A 16,669-nucleotide genomic window follows, 5' to 3' on the forward strand; every position below is an offset into this window, starting at 1 on the left:
TTGATTTTTCCCCTGCTTCTTACAGGCAATGTTTGACATAAAGTAAAGAGAAAAAAATGTACTCTTATTGAAATGGTGATTCTCTAAAACTTGGATATTCAAATATTTTCCCAACAAGTTACGAGATGGACCTGTTTCTTGTCAACACTCCCCTTTTGGCTGAGGAACACCAGATTACACACACACACACACACACATATACACACAGGTTCTGTTTTTGTACGCTAAACAAGTTGCCTCAGTAACCGGGAGGCAATGCGGCGCACTGGAGGGAGCGGGGGGGTGACCGTGGGCCCCTCTGGTGGTGGCCTCAGAGCACCTTTTATCAGTCTGAGTAAAGCCAATTGAGATTATCAGAGTCGGGCCTGATAACAGTGTTTTCCCTCGACCCGTGAGCTGCTAATGGCGTGTGCTTAGAACAACAACGCCAGTCCACCGGGATGGACGGACAGATGGACGGATCTGAAGACCCCCAGGTCCTGAGAGAGACACGCGGAGGTTGACCACAGGGACTCCCAATTCCCAACCACTCACTAAAACATACGTGCGCGCAGTAAATCTACACATCGACACCACGGACACGACCACAACCACCGGCAGTGTGTGTCCGCAGGCTCACCAGAACACAGGAGGCTCACAGGGGACACTCGCTGAAAAACCTCCAACCCCAAAAAGCCCATGTTTTATTATCTACATCTGGTGGTCGAGCTTATTACGGCCTGCCTCTGCTGAACGTAAGAGCGCAGAACCACCAACTCACACACACACACACACACACGCACACACAAAGTACACAGAGCACCTCTCAGCATGGGAACTCCTCGCTGTCTTCAAACAAATAATTAAAGGCAAGGTTAGGGGGGTCATGTGGAGGTCATTCCTTGGGATACAGCTCAGAATGTGTGTGCGTTACCCCGGCAGAAAGCTCCACGGTGGGAGGAGTCGATCCACCGCTGTTTAATGTGGGCGACTGGTTACTGCTTTAGCCAATAAGTCTGCAAAAAAACACTGTAATTGCACGGCTAAGCATGCTGGGGAGTGTGCATGTGAACAATTATGCACGTGTCAATCAATATGTGCGAGTACATGTCGGCGTATTCTTCACACGTTATTGCGGATTGGCATCCAGCAGCACATCCTGCTGACAGGCCCTGAGTTGGCATGAGCAACACGTGAGGACAGACGTTTACACGCAGATGCAATTAGCATCTTGACTGAAAGAGTTTGTGGTGAGTTGACTGGTGCTGCTTGTGTTGAAGGTGTCACAAAGCAAAAATAACAGGATATGTCTGATGGAGCCTGACACAGGGTCTCCGGTGGGCCGGACTGACATGTCATCCCTGGTTCACTAATATCTGCTCATACACAGGATGGGGGGGCTTTGGAGAGTGCTAAATACCCTTCCTAGCACACCATGTTATGTTTTACCCAGCTGAGGATCTTAGAGACGGAGGCTACATCCATACTATCATATTTTTGTCTAAGAACTAAAAGAAAATCAGTTTTAATCTCCATCCATATTAACTTGCCTGAAAAGGTGCGTCACATGACCTGAAGTACCCTAGGCATGTGCGTTCCAGTGTAAACAGGAAGCAGCCAGTAGTTTGCTTAGTTACAGCGTCATGAGTCATGAAAAGTAAGATGAGGAATTCATGTTCTCGGACCCATGAGGAAGTGGAGCTGTCTGAAAATGTCTTCTGTCCGTCCAACAGTACGACGCAGCCACAGATTTTAAGACTCTCTGCAGTAAAGTGGATTTTAAACTCAAACCTGTGCCACTATTTGTTTTGCTTTACGAAACCTCCCTTTAACGAGACATGCCAACTGCATTGTCGTCATAAACACAAAGAGCTTGAGATGATGATGACAAATTCTCTGGAAGGGTTACTCAGAGTTGAAGATACAATCACCGCAAAACCACTCACTATGACTCAGGGCTTGTATTTATTCGTTTTTTTTTTCCTTTTTTCTTTCTGGCTTCCTCATCTCAATCTGTCATAAAGGACTTGTTTCTGGTTAACTGACTCGCAGCCACACCTGGTAACTCACTCCCGTCGTCAGCATTCCTTCCCTGAGAAAAAGATTGTCATGCCAAACCACCCTACCCTGGAGCACGGCCAAGAGAGAGAGAGAGAGAGAGAGAGAGAGAGAGAGAGAAAGAGAGAGTAGAGCCTCATTGCTCGGCTGGCCAATTGCTGTAGAGCGATCGGAGGGAACGCAGCCAATCACGAGTGGGGTCACCCGTTGGTTGAGTTTGCAATGAAAGAGAGAAACCGACCCAGAACCGGAGAGAAACACTAATCATGTCTTCCAACTAACTCACTAAATACTAACCATGTTCTCCGGGAAACCAGCGGCCCACTGCTCCGACATGTGGAGCAGGCGAAGAGAGACGGGAGGCGGGCTTTGATATCGTGACACAGGAATGGTTGTCAGTTTATTGCCTTCATGGCTAACCTGCACATGCCCAGTGTCATGGCTCGTATGCCAGGGACCAGGGGGTGGCGCCGGGGTGAGGTTGAACATTTCTGTTTCGTCCGATTCCCGGAAGATTACATGCAACGCAATCTGAAACGAGAACGTGCTGAACTCAATCCCCGACCGCTGCTCGCAAACACGACCGAGCGTCCTCTGGTTCCTATTAGAGCTCATTGCTTCCATACTTCCGCCTCAGACAGGAATAAAGATTCTGAACCCCCAGCGGTCGAGTCGCAACTCGCTGGTATCAAAGGAGGAAGGCTTCAGTTTGATCCTCTCTGCCCCCAAAAAAGGGAAAGAACGGACAGAGGAGGGTACAAAACATGGAGTGCCCTCTGACCAGGAAGTGGATGCAAATTGACCCCGTGATGAGGGTGTGTTTAGTATAAGCAAACACTCATTATGGTCCAGGCAGACACTGGGGCAGTCTGGGGCTCCTGAACCTCCAGCGCTGATCTACTGTAGTGTCAACAACACTGATTGAATCACATGGTCCGAACAGGCCCGATGGATGTCTCTGCAGAACGCCGAGTCACCAGACTGAAGCTGGTGTATCGGTGCGTTTGTACATTTGCACTGACTGTGTGCTTTTTTTACTGTATATCCCGCCTAAAGTGTATTCATATGTATATATATTTATATTTTTATCCTGCTCATAGTGTATTCATCGTCCTTATATCTTACAATTCCTGTTAATACTGTAATATTCCATATATATTTCTTACTGTACAGATCTATTTATTTACATTTTCACTTTAATATGCACATTACTCTGCACTTTTTACTGCCTTTTTTGCACTTCTGGTTAGATGCTAAACTGCATTTCGTTGTATAAGTACTTGTACTGTGCAATGATAATAAAGTTGAATCTAATCTAATCTGATCTAATTTATCATCAACTCCCACAAAGAGACTTTCTGACGGGCGTTGCTCGTCCAGGACGGAGAGAAAGAGAGAAAGGACGAAGAGGAGGAAGCTTCTTCCGACTCGTCTTATCGGAGGCAGAGTTTCCCCTTTTTTCTGTCCCTCCTTCCTTTTCTTTAAGTTAAAACAGGAGTCAACAGACGTAAGCCGGGCGAACATTACCTCACCCCCCCCCATGTGTTTGATTTGGTGCAGATGTGAAACGGAGCGAGGCAGGATCGTTCTTTTTTTATTTTTTGGTAACGTCGGAGAGGGCCCACGTTTAGAACAGCCACTGTGTTTACATAGTTTTACCTCTGTCTCTCTCTCTCTCCCTCGTTCTCTCATCCACGGTGCCTCCATATTACCCCCCCACACCCCCCCTTCCACACTCTTTTGTCTCCCTCTCAAAGGGGCACTGTTTCACCTCTCCTCCATGGACTTTCACTGACCTGTTTTTCTTTCCCTTTTTATTACTCCACTCATTGGCCTTTTGTGGCACCCCCCCCTCCACCACCCTCCCCACCCTCCCCTCCACCACCACCCTTCCATCAGCCGCATGTGAGTAACATTTGCGTTGCTGTGCGAGTCGAGCTGCACAAGTCGTTGCTGTCTGAAAACCCGGGGAGCGCGAGTCATTAAGACTCGAGTGGGAAAATCAGACAAAGAATTATATATTTGTGTTGCCAACTGACACGATTTAACGAGCAGCTAATTAAAATAAATCAATAGCACTGCGGCATGCTCACTCTCTGTCTGTCTCGCTTCTCCTCCGTCTAATTCTCTGTCAGCACCAGAAAGAGGCAGATTGCTGCAGCGTGGAGAGCAATGCAATGCAATTGATGCTTTCACCTTTCAAATCAGGCTTCACCTACTGGCCGTGCATTGTGATGAATATCTCCCGACTGAACACTTCAAGTTTAGTGTTTATTACAAACCACAGAGAACCACTCTGCTGTTTTTTGCCTTTTACAAACCACTGTGACATTTCTAGACATTAAAACTGTAGATTGTGGTTGTGTAACAAAGGTTTTAGTCCATTTGTCAAGAAGTGATGTTAAATTTGAAATGTCCGTCCCACAGTGATGCGGCCACTTTCATGTGTTCATCAAAAAAAACAACAACCATGGCAGCTACGTGTTTAAGAATTTGTTGTTGTTGGTGATAAATAGTGTCTGTGGTGTCACGTATGAAGAAGAGGATTTCTGAGCTGTCGTATTTATAGAAATTGTATGTTTTTATTTGAAATGTCCCATTACCCAGTGATATGTTTTTGTGAGGTGCACTGGAATGTAATTCTAGATGTCATATTTCTCCATGTCAACGAGTCAAGGGATACAAATATATACTAATGAACTCAGAAGTAACTCTCAGCAAGGACAACAACAAAAGAAACAAAAATAGACATTCTCTCCCTCTATTTACCCTAACCCATCTCACACCTTCTCCCCTCTACCCCCTTGTCCAGGGAGGGCATGTCACCCCTGGGCGGTGCAGTCCAGCAGCCTGACCCCTGCATGGCGGGCGGTGCGGCCCCAGCTGCTGACTGTCCGTCAAACACCTCCAGAGCCGCGTTGGGCCAGGAAGACCACGTTTGTTTCCCCCTTTGATCCGTCAGAGAGCAGCTGCTGCTCCACACAGCAGCACTTTGTTCCTCTGTCTCCTCTCCACACTCTGTCCTACGGCACAAACACACTGACTCCAGCGCAGGAGCAGGACGGAGAGAAGAGTGGAGATTGGAAATGTGGAGGGGGTTGTGGGGGTATTATAAGAAAGAAGGAGAAAAAATTGCCCATTTTTGCCTCCGTGCAACATCAACAAGCTCTGACAACGGCAGTGGGGGGGTTTCAGACATCTCCTCCTTAACGCTTCACCCTCCCTTCTCCTTATGAGAGATATGATAGTTATTGTTCAAATCAGCCCAGGTGAATGGAATGGACCGAGGCCAAGCCTGCCCCAGGCGTCAACACACCTGTATGAAAGAGACCTTATTGTAGCAACCCAGTACGGCTAACCTGCCCCAGCTCTACCTGTTTTCCGATGTTACAGGGAGGGTGGAATCATCTCTTCTTTCTCTTTATCCCAGACAGTCCCTTAATAGTTCCCTTCATTAACCTCCTCTTTCCTCAGAGGCGGGCATCCTCGCCCCTGGAATGCTTTACTCACACTGTTGTTTTTGAATTTCACCACTCAAACGGGAAAGAGTGGATCCACATCTCTCTTGCACCACCTCCCTCAAGATAACACTTTATTAATGGGGCGCAGGAGCACGAAAGGTAATCTCTGCCTGCCCAGGAGCTGAGGGACTAGCGGCTGTGTTCTCCGCTGCTTTGAAGAGCGACTCTGAGAACATCCAGCACATGTCAATATTAGCCTCAGTCAAAAGGTTCCATCCGCAGGATGCGTGACAGAGGTCGTCAGCGCCGGAAGGGAACACTCGCTCCTCACGAGCCAGCTTCCCACCTTTCGGGTGGGTGAGGCCCTTCTGCTTTCATGCAGGGCCAGCGAGCTGAAGGAGAGAGACACACTGGCAGACTGGCAACACACAGATACTCCAACAACACACGGAGGAGAGAGGGAATGGAAGAAAGCTACGATTCCGGCAATATCACTTCCCCGGCCCTCCTGAGAGGACATGGTGTGCTCACGAGATCGCCCCATTTTCTCAGTTGTGATGGGTGCCACCCCTATTGCCCAGATTTCCCTTTTTCCCACAATGCCATGCCTGTTGGGCTCCTTTGTGCGTCTCTGCAGGGAGCGCAGGTATAATCCGTCTCCAGCCCCTTCTCTCCGCTATCAGACAAACGTGTGACTTTTTTTAGCCCCTTCTTGTCTCTCCTCCACACTATCTTCCCATCTCGATTTCTTTCACCCTCTCTTTGTCTCTTGCTCCGTCGTCTTCTGCTCCCTTTCATTCTCAACCCCTCTTTCCCCTCCCTGCCTGGTAATCGAGTGAGAGATTCCGCGACTCTGTGACTCCCCCTTATTGTCGGATATCAAACAGGGCGGCTTTGTGGATTACCAGGGGAAGCTGATAATGACATGATAGAGGCGTGATATTTCAAACAAAATTGAGTGTCAATTGCCTGCATCGTCTAGGCAACACAAGTGTCTGCGATGCGGCAGCCAGGCAGGAAATAAGGCCAATCTGGTTCCTTTGCTTCATATCAAACGTCTCTCTTCTGCCTCCTTTATACGACTATAATGGGTTCAGCTCAAAGAGAAGAAGAGGGGGCCTATCAAGAGGGGCTTCAGCAGTTACATCCTTATGCAACACACACAGCCATGCTTGGGTACACTTCTGAGCACGCCAGCGCTGTGCATGTACACACACACACACACTCGCAGACGTGAACTTATGATACTTAATCTCAAATGCATTACAGGCAGAAGTCAAAAAAGTAGATCCGATGGGAGGTGGAGGAGGATATGTGCCCCCATTTCACCACCCTACCCCCCAAAATATATACACACACACGCACATGCTCTCTCTGCTCTTACCACTTACTCTTTTTACCCCCTCCTCCTCCTCCTCCTCCTCCTCCTCCTCCTCCTCCTCCTCCTCCTCCTCCTCTCTCTCTGCTGTACTAGTAACCGTGAATGTAGGGCAGTGAAAATGCACAGCAATTAAAAAGTGACACCTAAACCAGGTGGATAGACTGTCTGGATTCTCTAATGCCGGAGTTTAGCTGCCGCGGCACTTGAGGAGCCAGACGATTGAGGAGTGAGAGACTTTGTGTGTGTGTGTGTGTGTGTCTGTGTGTCTTTCAGTGTGTGTCAGTTGTGAAAGGGATTCTCCGCCCCACTGGGATGTCATCATCTTCCCACCATTGTGTCTCTGGCGTGTGAGCGAGTGTTTTCCACCAAACACGTTTTCCGTGATGTGTCTGAGTGAGCGCGTCGGGTTCCGGTGACCACGAGAGTCGCCGGTCAAACGCTGCGAGCTCGCAAACCCGCCTCTCCCCCCCGTTGAATAATTAATCCCAGTTTCAATTGCACGTAATTGCTTTGACATACATAAGGGTGAGCACGCAGGCAAACAAACAGGAATGCTCGGGCTACGGTCAGAGGAAGAGTTTAGGGTGAAACCAGCCCAGCAGCCGGCCCGTGGTATAAATAGCTGTTGTTTGTGGAGGGGAGCTGCTGGCAGGAGCTGCAGTGACACGGAGGAGCCGACCACAGGGACTGTGATGTGCCCGGTGGCCTGAAGCGAGCCCTGCGCCCCTCTCAGATCAGCCCGCCCCCCCCCCCCTGCTGACTGGGCTCAGCTTTGACTCGCCTCCTTCAAAAGTGACAGCCTGAGACGAGTAAAACAAATCTCTACGTCTCACTAAAAGCCAACTTCAATTCAGCCAACACTGCACAGAATGGTCCCTGGAATCAAGTGGTTCTTCCCATAGATATATATAAAGACTAGATGTCTCGTTCGACAGGGGCCGGACGTCACCACATGGCGGCCATCGTGCCAGAGGTTGCTTGCTCACCCATAACATTGTGTTGGTAGTGGCAAATAACCATAACTTGCTCAAATTTCAACCGATTTTGAAACTGGTTTGTTATAAACGTCAGAGATGTAGTTATGACACTGCATAAATTATTAAATTTTTTAGAAAATAACATTATTATTCATAAGTAAGCAGTGTCATATCTACATCTCTGACTTTTATAACAAATAACATGTGGTGACGTCCGGCTCCGTTGGCCGGCAACGCAGATGAGACTATGTATCTAGTCTATGTATGGTTCTTCCTACCAAGAGTCTCCCACTTACCCCCAAAATACTCATGACCCCATTGTCAAATATGCCTCAATTTTCCCAGGTTAGAGGATTAAGAAGATCATGACAAAAAAAACAGACACGAGTTGAGAAAAATAATATCTGGCTTCAATTCGGAGACAAACTTTTTACCAAATGGCAGATATTAGCTGTTTTTCCCCTTCACCTCTGACTGTACCTTTGGAGGAAGCTGAAGAAAAGTCTCCCTTACAGTATAACAAGAGGATGATAGAGCAGATATGTCTTCGGGGGGCTACAGGCAGACACCCTGCACCCCCACCAGGGAACAAGACATTCCCACCGCCCTCCCTCCTCTACTGCACATGCTCACACACACTCCCAATTGAAACATCATCATCGGGTAATGGGAGGAATAAATATTCATAAGGCCTGGAAGAGAAACCCTAGATTAGGGTAATATACTCCTCATTGTTCTCCTCCTTCCTTTCTCCCTGTATCTCTGCATCTTGTTATGCATGTAATAGCGTTTGGCTAATGGCGACTAATTCCTTCAGCTTCCTCTGATAACTTCATCAAAGTGCGTGTGCATGCGTGTGTGTGCATCTCATTTCTCACCTCTCCCAAATTGCAAATTAGCGGGTTTGTAATATTTGCAAGATTTTGGGGCAACGTTCCAATTTATTAAATTTTTTTAGGTTTCTTTTTGCCGCCCTCCCTCTCTTTTTATTTCCTGCTTGGCAACGAGTCGACTGATATCTCATCCATACCAGCACTGAACTGGGGCAGAGCATGGCTTAAACAAACAAAGGGCTATATTGATTTATAGGGTCTTCCATGATGGGCTTATTGGCCTGCACCTCAAAGCCACAGAGGACACCGGGCCATGAATCACAGCTTCAGCAAATACACACACACACACACACACAACAGGTAAGGATAATACATTGGGGCATTGTCGCGGATGTGATTACAACTCTCTCCCAGTCACAGCCAGAAACAGTCACTTTCATTGTGTCTTAAAGAGAGGGAGAGAGAGGGAGGGAGGGAGAGAGAGAAGGGGGGGGTGTTCCTCTGAATGTGACATCGCACAAAGCAAAGATGGAACAGCGCGCTTATTTACACGCCGCGTTACCGTGGATCCACGCAGACGGGCATAGAGAGGGGAATGCAAAGTGTGAAAGAGGGAAGGTAAAGAAAAACAAGAGAGCGAGAGAAAGAAAGAAGAGCGGGAGAACGAGAGCATGTCTGGACAGAGAGAAAATACCTTGTGGAGGTTCACAGAGTTTAAAGAGCTCAGCGAAAGAAGGAGCTCCTGTCCTCTCTTGCTCCAACACACACACACACACACACACACACACACACACACACACACACACACACACACCCTCGAGGCCATTCTGTTACACCTGGTCACCTTTATCCCTTTAACCCCCCCACCCCAAACACACACACACACACACACACTCTCTCTCTCACCCGTCCTTCCAAACACATTCACAACATCCAGCCGTCCAAAACACATCAGCACACGGAGCAGCTCCCTGTGGCTATCTCCCTCCGCAGATAAAAACTAATTATTCCAAATCTGCTCTGTCAGGTTGTCTGATCCTCTGGGGCCTCCGTTTAAATCTCTCTCTCTCTCTCCCTCTCTCTCCCTCCTTCTCTCTCAGTCATAAGCCGCAAAAAAAGACCAAGAATCTGTCCCGACTGACCTCAGGAGTAACAACACAAACAGAGTGCGTCACCAGAGAGACACACAGACCCGTAGCAGCTGGAGCAGTTGGCGTTCTCTGTAAATAAAAAAAAAACCTGGCCGTTCCAAACAACTACAAGAACGTCAGTGAGACATTTTTTATTTAAACACATGGATCAAATGCGCTGGAGAAACCGAGAGGCCCAGATCAAACCTCTCTCCGCTTTGAACAACTTTGAAAAATCACTAAAAAAAAATGCATGACCTCATCATCCAGGGGCGCACAGTCCACAGCACTCATGCACCTATTCAGACGCCTGGTCCCTGTGCTGGCGCTGGCCCTTGGCACCCCCCATGTCAGGCTGTAGAGCTAAATAGCAAAGGGGCCAATATCCCAGGCTTTCCAGCTGCACGCCCTGAAAGCCCACGGAGAAAACCCTTTCGTCCCAATGAGCTCTAAAGGCAAATGGAAGCTCATAAACACAGACTTGACTGTATAGACTTTGCATTTTTATCTTTCTGCAGTTTCCCCCTTTTTATGGGCCAGGGACCCCTGTAACTGGGGTGGGATGAGCAGGGAGAGAGAGAAAGAGAGAGAGAGAGGATGACAGTAAGGATGATAAGAAAGAAGGCTGAGGCGGAAAAGAGCAGAGGAATAAGAATGAGGTACAGGTTGGGAGAATGAGACGGAGGAGAAGCGAGGTCACAAATCTCGCTGCTGTTCTAGGACGTGACACCTCGGCTCGTTTGCGGCTGCTCATTAACAAACAATACTGCTGTGAAATTGGTTTAATGACAAAGTAATAAAATTGCTATTCTGCTCACAGATGGCCTCAGGCACAGGGAGAGATTCTGGCAGGCTTACTGCGGCTGCCCGCGTGCATTAAGCTGCGTGTTCGTGAAAAACAGCATCCTACACTTCTTCTTCTTCTCTCACTATCACCGACCTTCTTCTTTTTCTTTTTAAGTTCTTTCTCTCTCCCTGCAAAATGAAATAAATTAACCTACTTTTCCTCCCTTTCTATTCCCCTTGAATTCTCCCCTCTCTCTCGCACGTTCTCACCCTCCGAGTCCCCCCCCACCCCTCTCTGTGTCTCTCACCGGTTCTCACCCGGCGTACAGAAATTACCATCTTAAAATAAAAAAAAAAAGGGGAGGCTCGCCCACGCAAACGCAGGCTCGACTTCATTTCAAACGCGGAGCCCTTGTTATTAAACGACCCGCCAATAAAACCCAAGCCGTTGAGGAATAAAAGAGCCAAAAGGAGCAGAGAAGTACAAAGACCTCCCTCCTCCCATCTCTCTCTCTCTCTCTCCATCGCTCTCTAATGCGTTCTCCCTGTAATGCCTCTTTCAGCTCTCTCTCTCTGCCTCTCTATCTCGCCCTCGTCTGGCTTCGTTCTCCTCGCATGCCGTCTTCTTCGCTGGGAGAACTCCACAGCCTTGGAGAGAGTCTCGCGCTTGTAATCGGAAAACAAGGCGAATAAAAAAGAAAAAGAAAAGAGAATTCATTTTTGTGCACGATCGCCCGGCCAGTGCCAGTTTAATGAAAAGCACCACCTGTTTTTCATAACTCACAGCCCCACACAGAGGTGGGCACTCGGCGGCTGAATGGCCACGGTGGGTGTCCGTGCCACGCTATGACCCAATGTGCCCCAAGTGCCCGATAAAGTGGGAGTGGGCCCGCTGAGCGGTTTCCACCCGGCCCGGGTATTCACACACAGCACATACAGTGTGAGTGCATACATAAACACTGTGGCGCACATTAGCATCAGCTGTTTAAGGCTCCCATGGCCTCTCCTGTGAGTACAGCGCGGGTCTCCATTGCACCGCGAACAGGAATTTGGATCCGTAACAACTGCCGAACAAAATGAAAAAACAAAATGAAACCTGCTACAACAGGGCGTCTTTCCCTCTGCCAATAATGGAAATATGTTTTTCTCCCCTTCCAAATATGCTTCTCCCTCCAAAAGAGATAAAATTGGATTATTATTACGGCATCGAGAAAGCAGCCAGATCAAATGAACCTAGCGGGCAGGGGGTGTTGGTGGGGGGGGGCTGGCACTTGGGATCTGACAACAGAGTCAATTCGGCTAATTAACTGCCAATTAGCGGTCCCTAAATGAGAGGGATCATGATGCCTGTGTTGGCAGCGCCCTCGTAGTCTCTCTCTCTCTCTCCGTCAGACGCACATATACACTCGCGCGTGTTACACACAGACACACACACACACACACACAGCCGCAACCTCTCCACACTCCAGCTGTATATTTAGAAAGCCAGGGGCATAAGATGGCCACAGCCGGGAGTCCCTGGTTGCAGCCAAAAAAAGGCTCGACATTTCCATCTGGGTCAAAGTTAGACAGATAACCAGCAACTTCAGTCAACAAGCCCACCAGAGGAAGAGAGGGGGAAGTAAAGGAGCAATAGGCAGTGATCTAGAGGAGAGGGGGGGGAGGACCTCAATAGCCTCTATGTGAGATTCATAGGACTTTAATACTTATAAAGAATGTGGGAAAAAAAGGGTCTGCTTGGCCGGTTTCGTAGCTTTATGTTACATTTGGAAAATATTAGTTATTATTTTGCATTTCATAATGGGTTCGCCCGCCAAACCAGAGGATCATAAAAAAAAATCATAAAAATTCATAAAAGCCAGTGTTTCTGAGTGTCTCCCTGGACCGAGAGAGAGGTCTGGAAAACGCTTTGCTAAGTGGAGGAGCCAGTTTGGGTTTTAGGTTGTTTTTTTACTCTCAGACAAACAAATGTGCTTCATTGTTAATAATAATAATAATAATAATTCACATCTGAGCCTGATATTAAGATCCCATTAAAACTCTGAGAGGTCTGAGGGATACATGCCGGAGTGACACGGGAGAAAAGAGCAAATGAATGTGAAGGGGGAGAGAATATGTTTGATAGTTTGACTCAGTTTAGCCGTTTGACAGCAGGATGAAATGTAAGAGGAGAATATGGAAGTTGAAAAAAGTCATGTGAGTGTAATAAGTGATGAATAATAATAGTTTTTCTATTGCAACATCTGTTCTTTGTGTCCTGGCAGCTCAGATTTATGTATTTTCTTCCCCAAACATCAGTATTCACTCTACACAGAACTGTATTTAGGGCACGTGGATGCTAGTTCTCATATATACTCTAATTTTAATGCTCTGGACATCTTACGATCTTCTTATGAGCCTCTAGTCTCTACATAATAGGATTAAATATCCCAAACCCCAATGTAAACATAAACGCACAGTGCGACTCTCTATTATTAGTGGAGTTTGTCCTTCCGTCGGGAGGGATTCTCAAAAGAGAGATAAAACCAACACAATCAGTGCGCCGTGCCCTGCCCCTGCACGGCTGGAGAGATTGAGCCTTTTTCATCTCGTCCGTGGGCACAGGCCGCTCGGCGCCGTCGTCTGGCGGATATCCTTCCCTTATCATGTGACCTGTGATCTGACAGGGGGCAAAGGTTGCCTGCGATCCGCCCTTGTGTCTTAATAACTCACTCATTGTATTCCTTTCTGCCGCTAATTAGAGCCTCTCTCCTGCATGTGTGTGTGTGTGTGTGTGTGTGTGTGTGTGTGTGTGTGTGTGTGTGTATGTGCATGTATTGCCCCCTGGGCTGCAGGGAGGACGCAGAGAAGTAAAAATAGAGCGTGGCTTAGTGCCCTCTTTATTGTTATTAGTGCTCCAGTGGCACAGCAGTCAGTCATCAGAGATGCCAAGAACTGACATGTTCGCTCGGCCTCGCTCTCTCTCTCTCTCTCTCTCTCTCTCTCTCTGCCATGGAAATGACCAACTGGCTGCCTGCGAGATGAGGGAATAATGAGGGGACGATTTCCTTCCTTTTTTTAGACGCTGTTTCTCTCAGTCATCTGTCATCGGTGTCATCTCTCAGGCGCGTGTAATAACCCTGCGTGCATCGGTTATATATGTGTGTATGTGCTGCTGTGGTAAATAACAGCAGGATGTGCTGGTGTGTGAGTGTGTGTGTTTCTGGCGGTGAGTGAGGCCACGTCGTGCTGGGCCCGACGCTGAGACATGGAACGATTCGGTCAGGCCCCATTTAGCCCAGACTGATAGCAGGACACCAGGAGCTGCTGATACAGAGGAATATAAACGGCTAGATACTGTAAAGGCTCTCCTCGTGCACAGACACCTCGGGTCTGCGCCGTTTCACCTACTCCGATATCCCAGGGTGCCGAGCGTGACACGGCCCTCACCTCGCCCTCGCAATCTTAAACAAATGCAATTACTGCGTCGGACCACTCCCCCCAAATCTGCTTCACATGACGCCGGCTGTCTCAAATGTGAGCAGAGCAAACATGCTACCTAATGGTCAACTAATGGTGTCCGGACACACTGTACACACACAACATCTCCGTCCCGACCGAGAGAGAGAGTGTGTGCCATTAGTATTAATGTGCATGGCGTGCACACACACACACACAGTAGCCCACTATTAACAGGATCATCAAGTCCTTCTCTTCCTCCGCTCAACGCCAGCCCGGTGCCGTGGTGGACTTTAACCTTTTCCTTTGTACCTTATTAACATCAGGCGGCTAATGGGGTGTGGGCTACAAACAGGTGAGGCCGCTCGCTAATGATACAGATATCGCAGCAGACAGAGTGTCTCCTGTTGGAATGAGACAAAAGGGCTTTAAACTCTACAGTGGCCACGGGTTTTTATGTCTTGTGTGTGTGTGTGTGTACAGGTGAGCTGCAGGTGAAGGGAGTCGCCGGTTGGGGCGATTGGTTTGGGGGGGAGTCGCGATGGGGCAGGAGGGGGGGGGGGGAAGCGGGCGAGATGCACTGTCTATTGACCATCACACAGAGCGCCCTTGTGCCCTCGCCGGGCCGCGATTGTGCCGGCGGACAAAGCCCTGATTCAGCACATCCTTTCCCCCCGAGGGAGAGCTCTGGAAACCGAAGACGGCGGCTCATCCCCTCCTCTGCCTCTGTCTCTCCCTCCCTCTCTATCTCTCTCTCTTTTTCTGTCCCTCTCTCTCCGGCCGGTAACGTGGCAGCAGCCATGCATCAAAGAGAACCACAGAACAATGCAAAGGGGGCCAGCCAGGAATTTGACGAGCTTTTTTTTCGGCTGAGTTCTGTCATAACCTGGCCGGAGAGCGTCTCAGGGAGCAGAAACCAAAGAGCGAATCAAAGAGACGTGTAATTGTAACTTCGGCCTCCTCCTCTCTGTTCCTCATCGGCACCTCACTTTGAAATAAGCCAATGGGACGGCAGCATCCTCCCGGCATCGTGACAACACCCAGACTGCACCAGAGAGAGACCGTCTGAGTCTCTCTAATGACTTTATTTGTGCAAATCGATTCCTGGTGTGCTTTTGTAAACACAGCTGGAGTAACGTTAATACAGCGGCTCCGTGTCCACCTACTGTATGTGCACGTGCATGTGTGTGTGTGTGTGTGTGTGTGTGTGTGTGTGTGTGTGTGTGTGTGTGTGTGTGTGTGTGTGAAGACCAGGGGTTCACGAGGACGTTGCTCCCGGTGCGAGACTCTTTCAGACCTCTTTCTAAATGGATCTGAGGCATTTCAGTGGCAGGGTTTGGATTTCACGGCCTCTGGGAAGGCACGGACTCTCTTCCTATATCTATCTCTGTCTGTGTCTACGTCTCTGTCTATTTCTCGCTCGCTCCCTCTCTCCCTCTCTCTCTCTCCTCCCAGGTTAGCCGACTATTTCTGCATTAATCACCATGACACAGGCAAGGCAACTCAATTTTCTGCTCCTGTAGGTAAGGTGGCGTGGCGTCCCGAGACGGTGGCACGAGGCATGAAACAGGCAAGCGGGGGCTAATCTTTGGTTACTGGTGTAATTGAAATGCTATCCACACTGTAGGGTGCATTAAAGTCTGATAACAGCGGTTCCTGTGGCCAATTTAAGTAGCTTGACTTCCCTTTGGCTGGAAGGGAATAAAGTGAAAGGGGGTGAGAGAGTAAAGGGGAGAAAGGGAGAGAGAGAGAGTGAGTGAGAGTGTATGTCAGGATGGAGGTGGGGGGAGACGAAGGGTGGCGGGCGGGCGGGCGGGCGGGCGGGCGGGGGGGTGGCTGATAGATAAGGGCCGACAAACCAGGCTAATTCTCCAGGCATGTTTCTCATTGTGATCCAGGAAAAATGAGGAGAGAAAAAAATGAATCGCGGAACCAAAAAAAAATCAATTGACCCTCGGGTGGCTTGTCAGGCTGCGCGTCTGATAAACCTAAAAGCTTCGTTAATGTCGGCCCGCCTGTACCCGGCAGATAGAGCACTTTGTAAATGAACCCGCTTTGATAAATATATTAAGGAAAGCTGTGAATAAAAGGCACAGACTTGTCATTTGTAAATAGAACCCCCCCGCTACATGGAATTAGAATGATAAAATGGGGTTCCATATAATTAAGTTTGTGTAAGACCTGAAATCCGTGCAAATACCTTCCCCTGGATTCTGAAAGGAAGCTGTCAGTTCAATTAATCTGAACATCACCCTGAGAATGTACTGAACAAAATTAAGCTGGAGATAAAACCTGGGCTAGTATTTTGATAAAGTAATTCCTGTATCATTTCTTTGCTTCTGTGATCATTTTATTTAATCCACCACCCCCAGTTATGTGCTAAGCCATCTACAAAGGCCCGGCTGGCCAGGCCACCGAAACCTTAATCCACCATATTGCTTGTGCAAAAAAACTGGGGAGGGGGTGGAAAGGCAGTTTTGCCTTTTGTGGGGGCACCAGTGTCGGTGCTAGGTATGATTCTGGATGGATGGGGGGGGGGCTACAGGGCTCTGATCTCTCGCCTTTTCTCCCTTAAATATCCCCCACTGAATAACATGTGCGTGGAAACCGCCACTGACTTAGCCGC

General features: G+C 48.5%; 1 protein-coding gene across 1 annotated transcript in view; it reads right to left on the reverse strand.

The window, feature by feature from the left end:
* Nucleotides 1–16,669, reverse strand: part of meis2a (Meis homeobox 2a) — an 86,476-nt gene that overhangs the window by 9,544 nt on the left and 60,263 nt on the right. The window lies entirely within an intron of this gene.

The sequence above is a fragment of the Limanda limanda genome, chromosome 12 (genome assembly GCF_963576545.1).
Source record: "Limanda limanda chromosome 12, fLimLim1.1, whole genome shotgun sequence".
Classification (NCBI taxonomy): Eukaryota; Metazoa; Chordata; class Actinopteri; order Pleuronectiformes; family Pleuronectidae; genus Limanda; species Limanda limanda.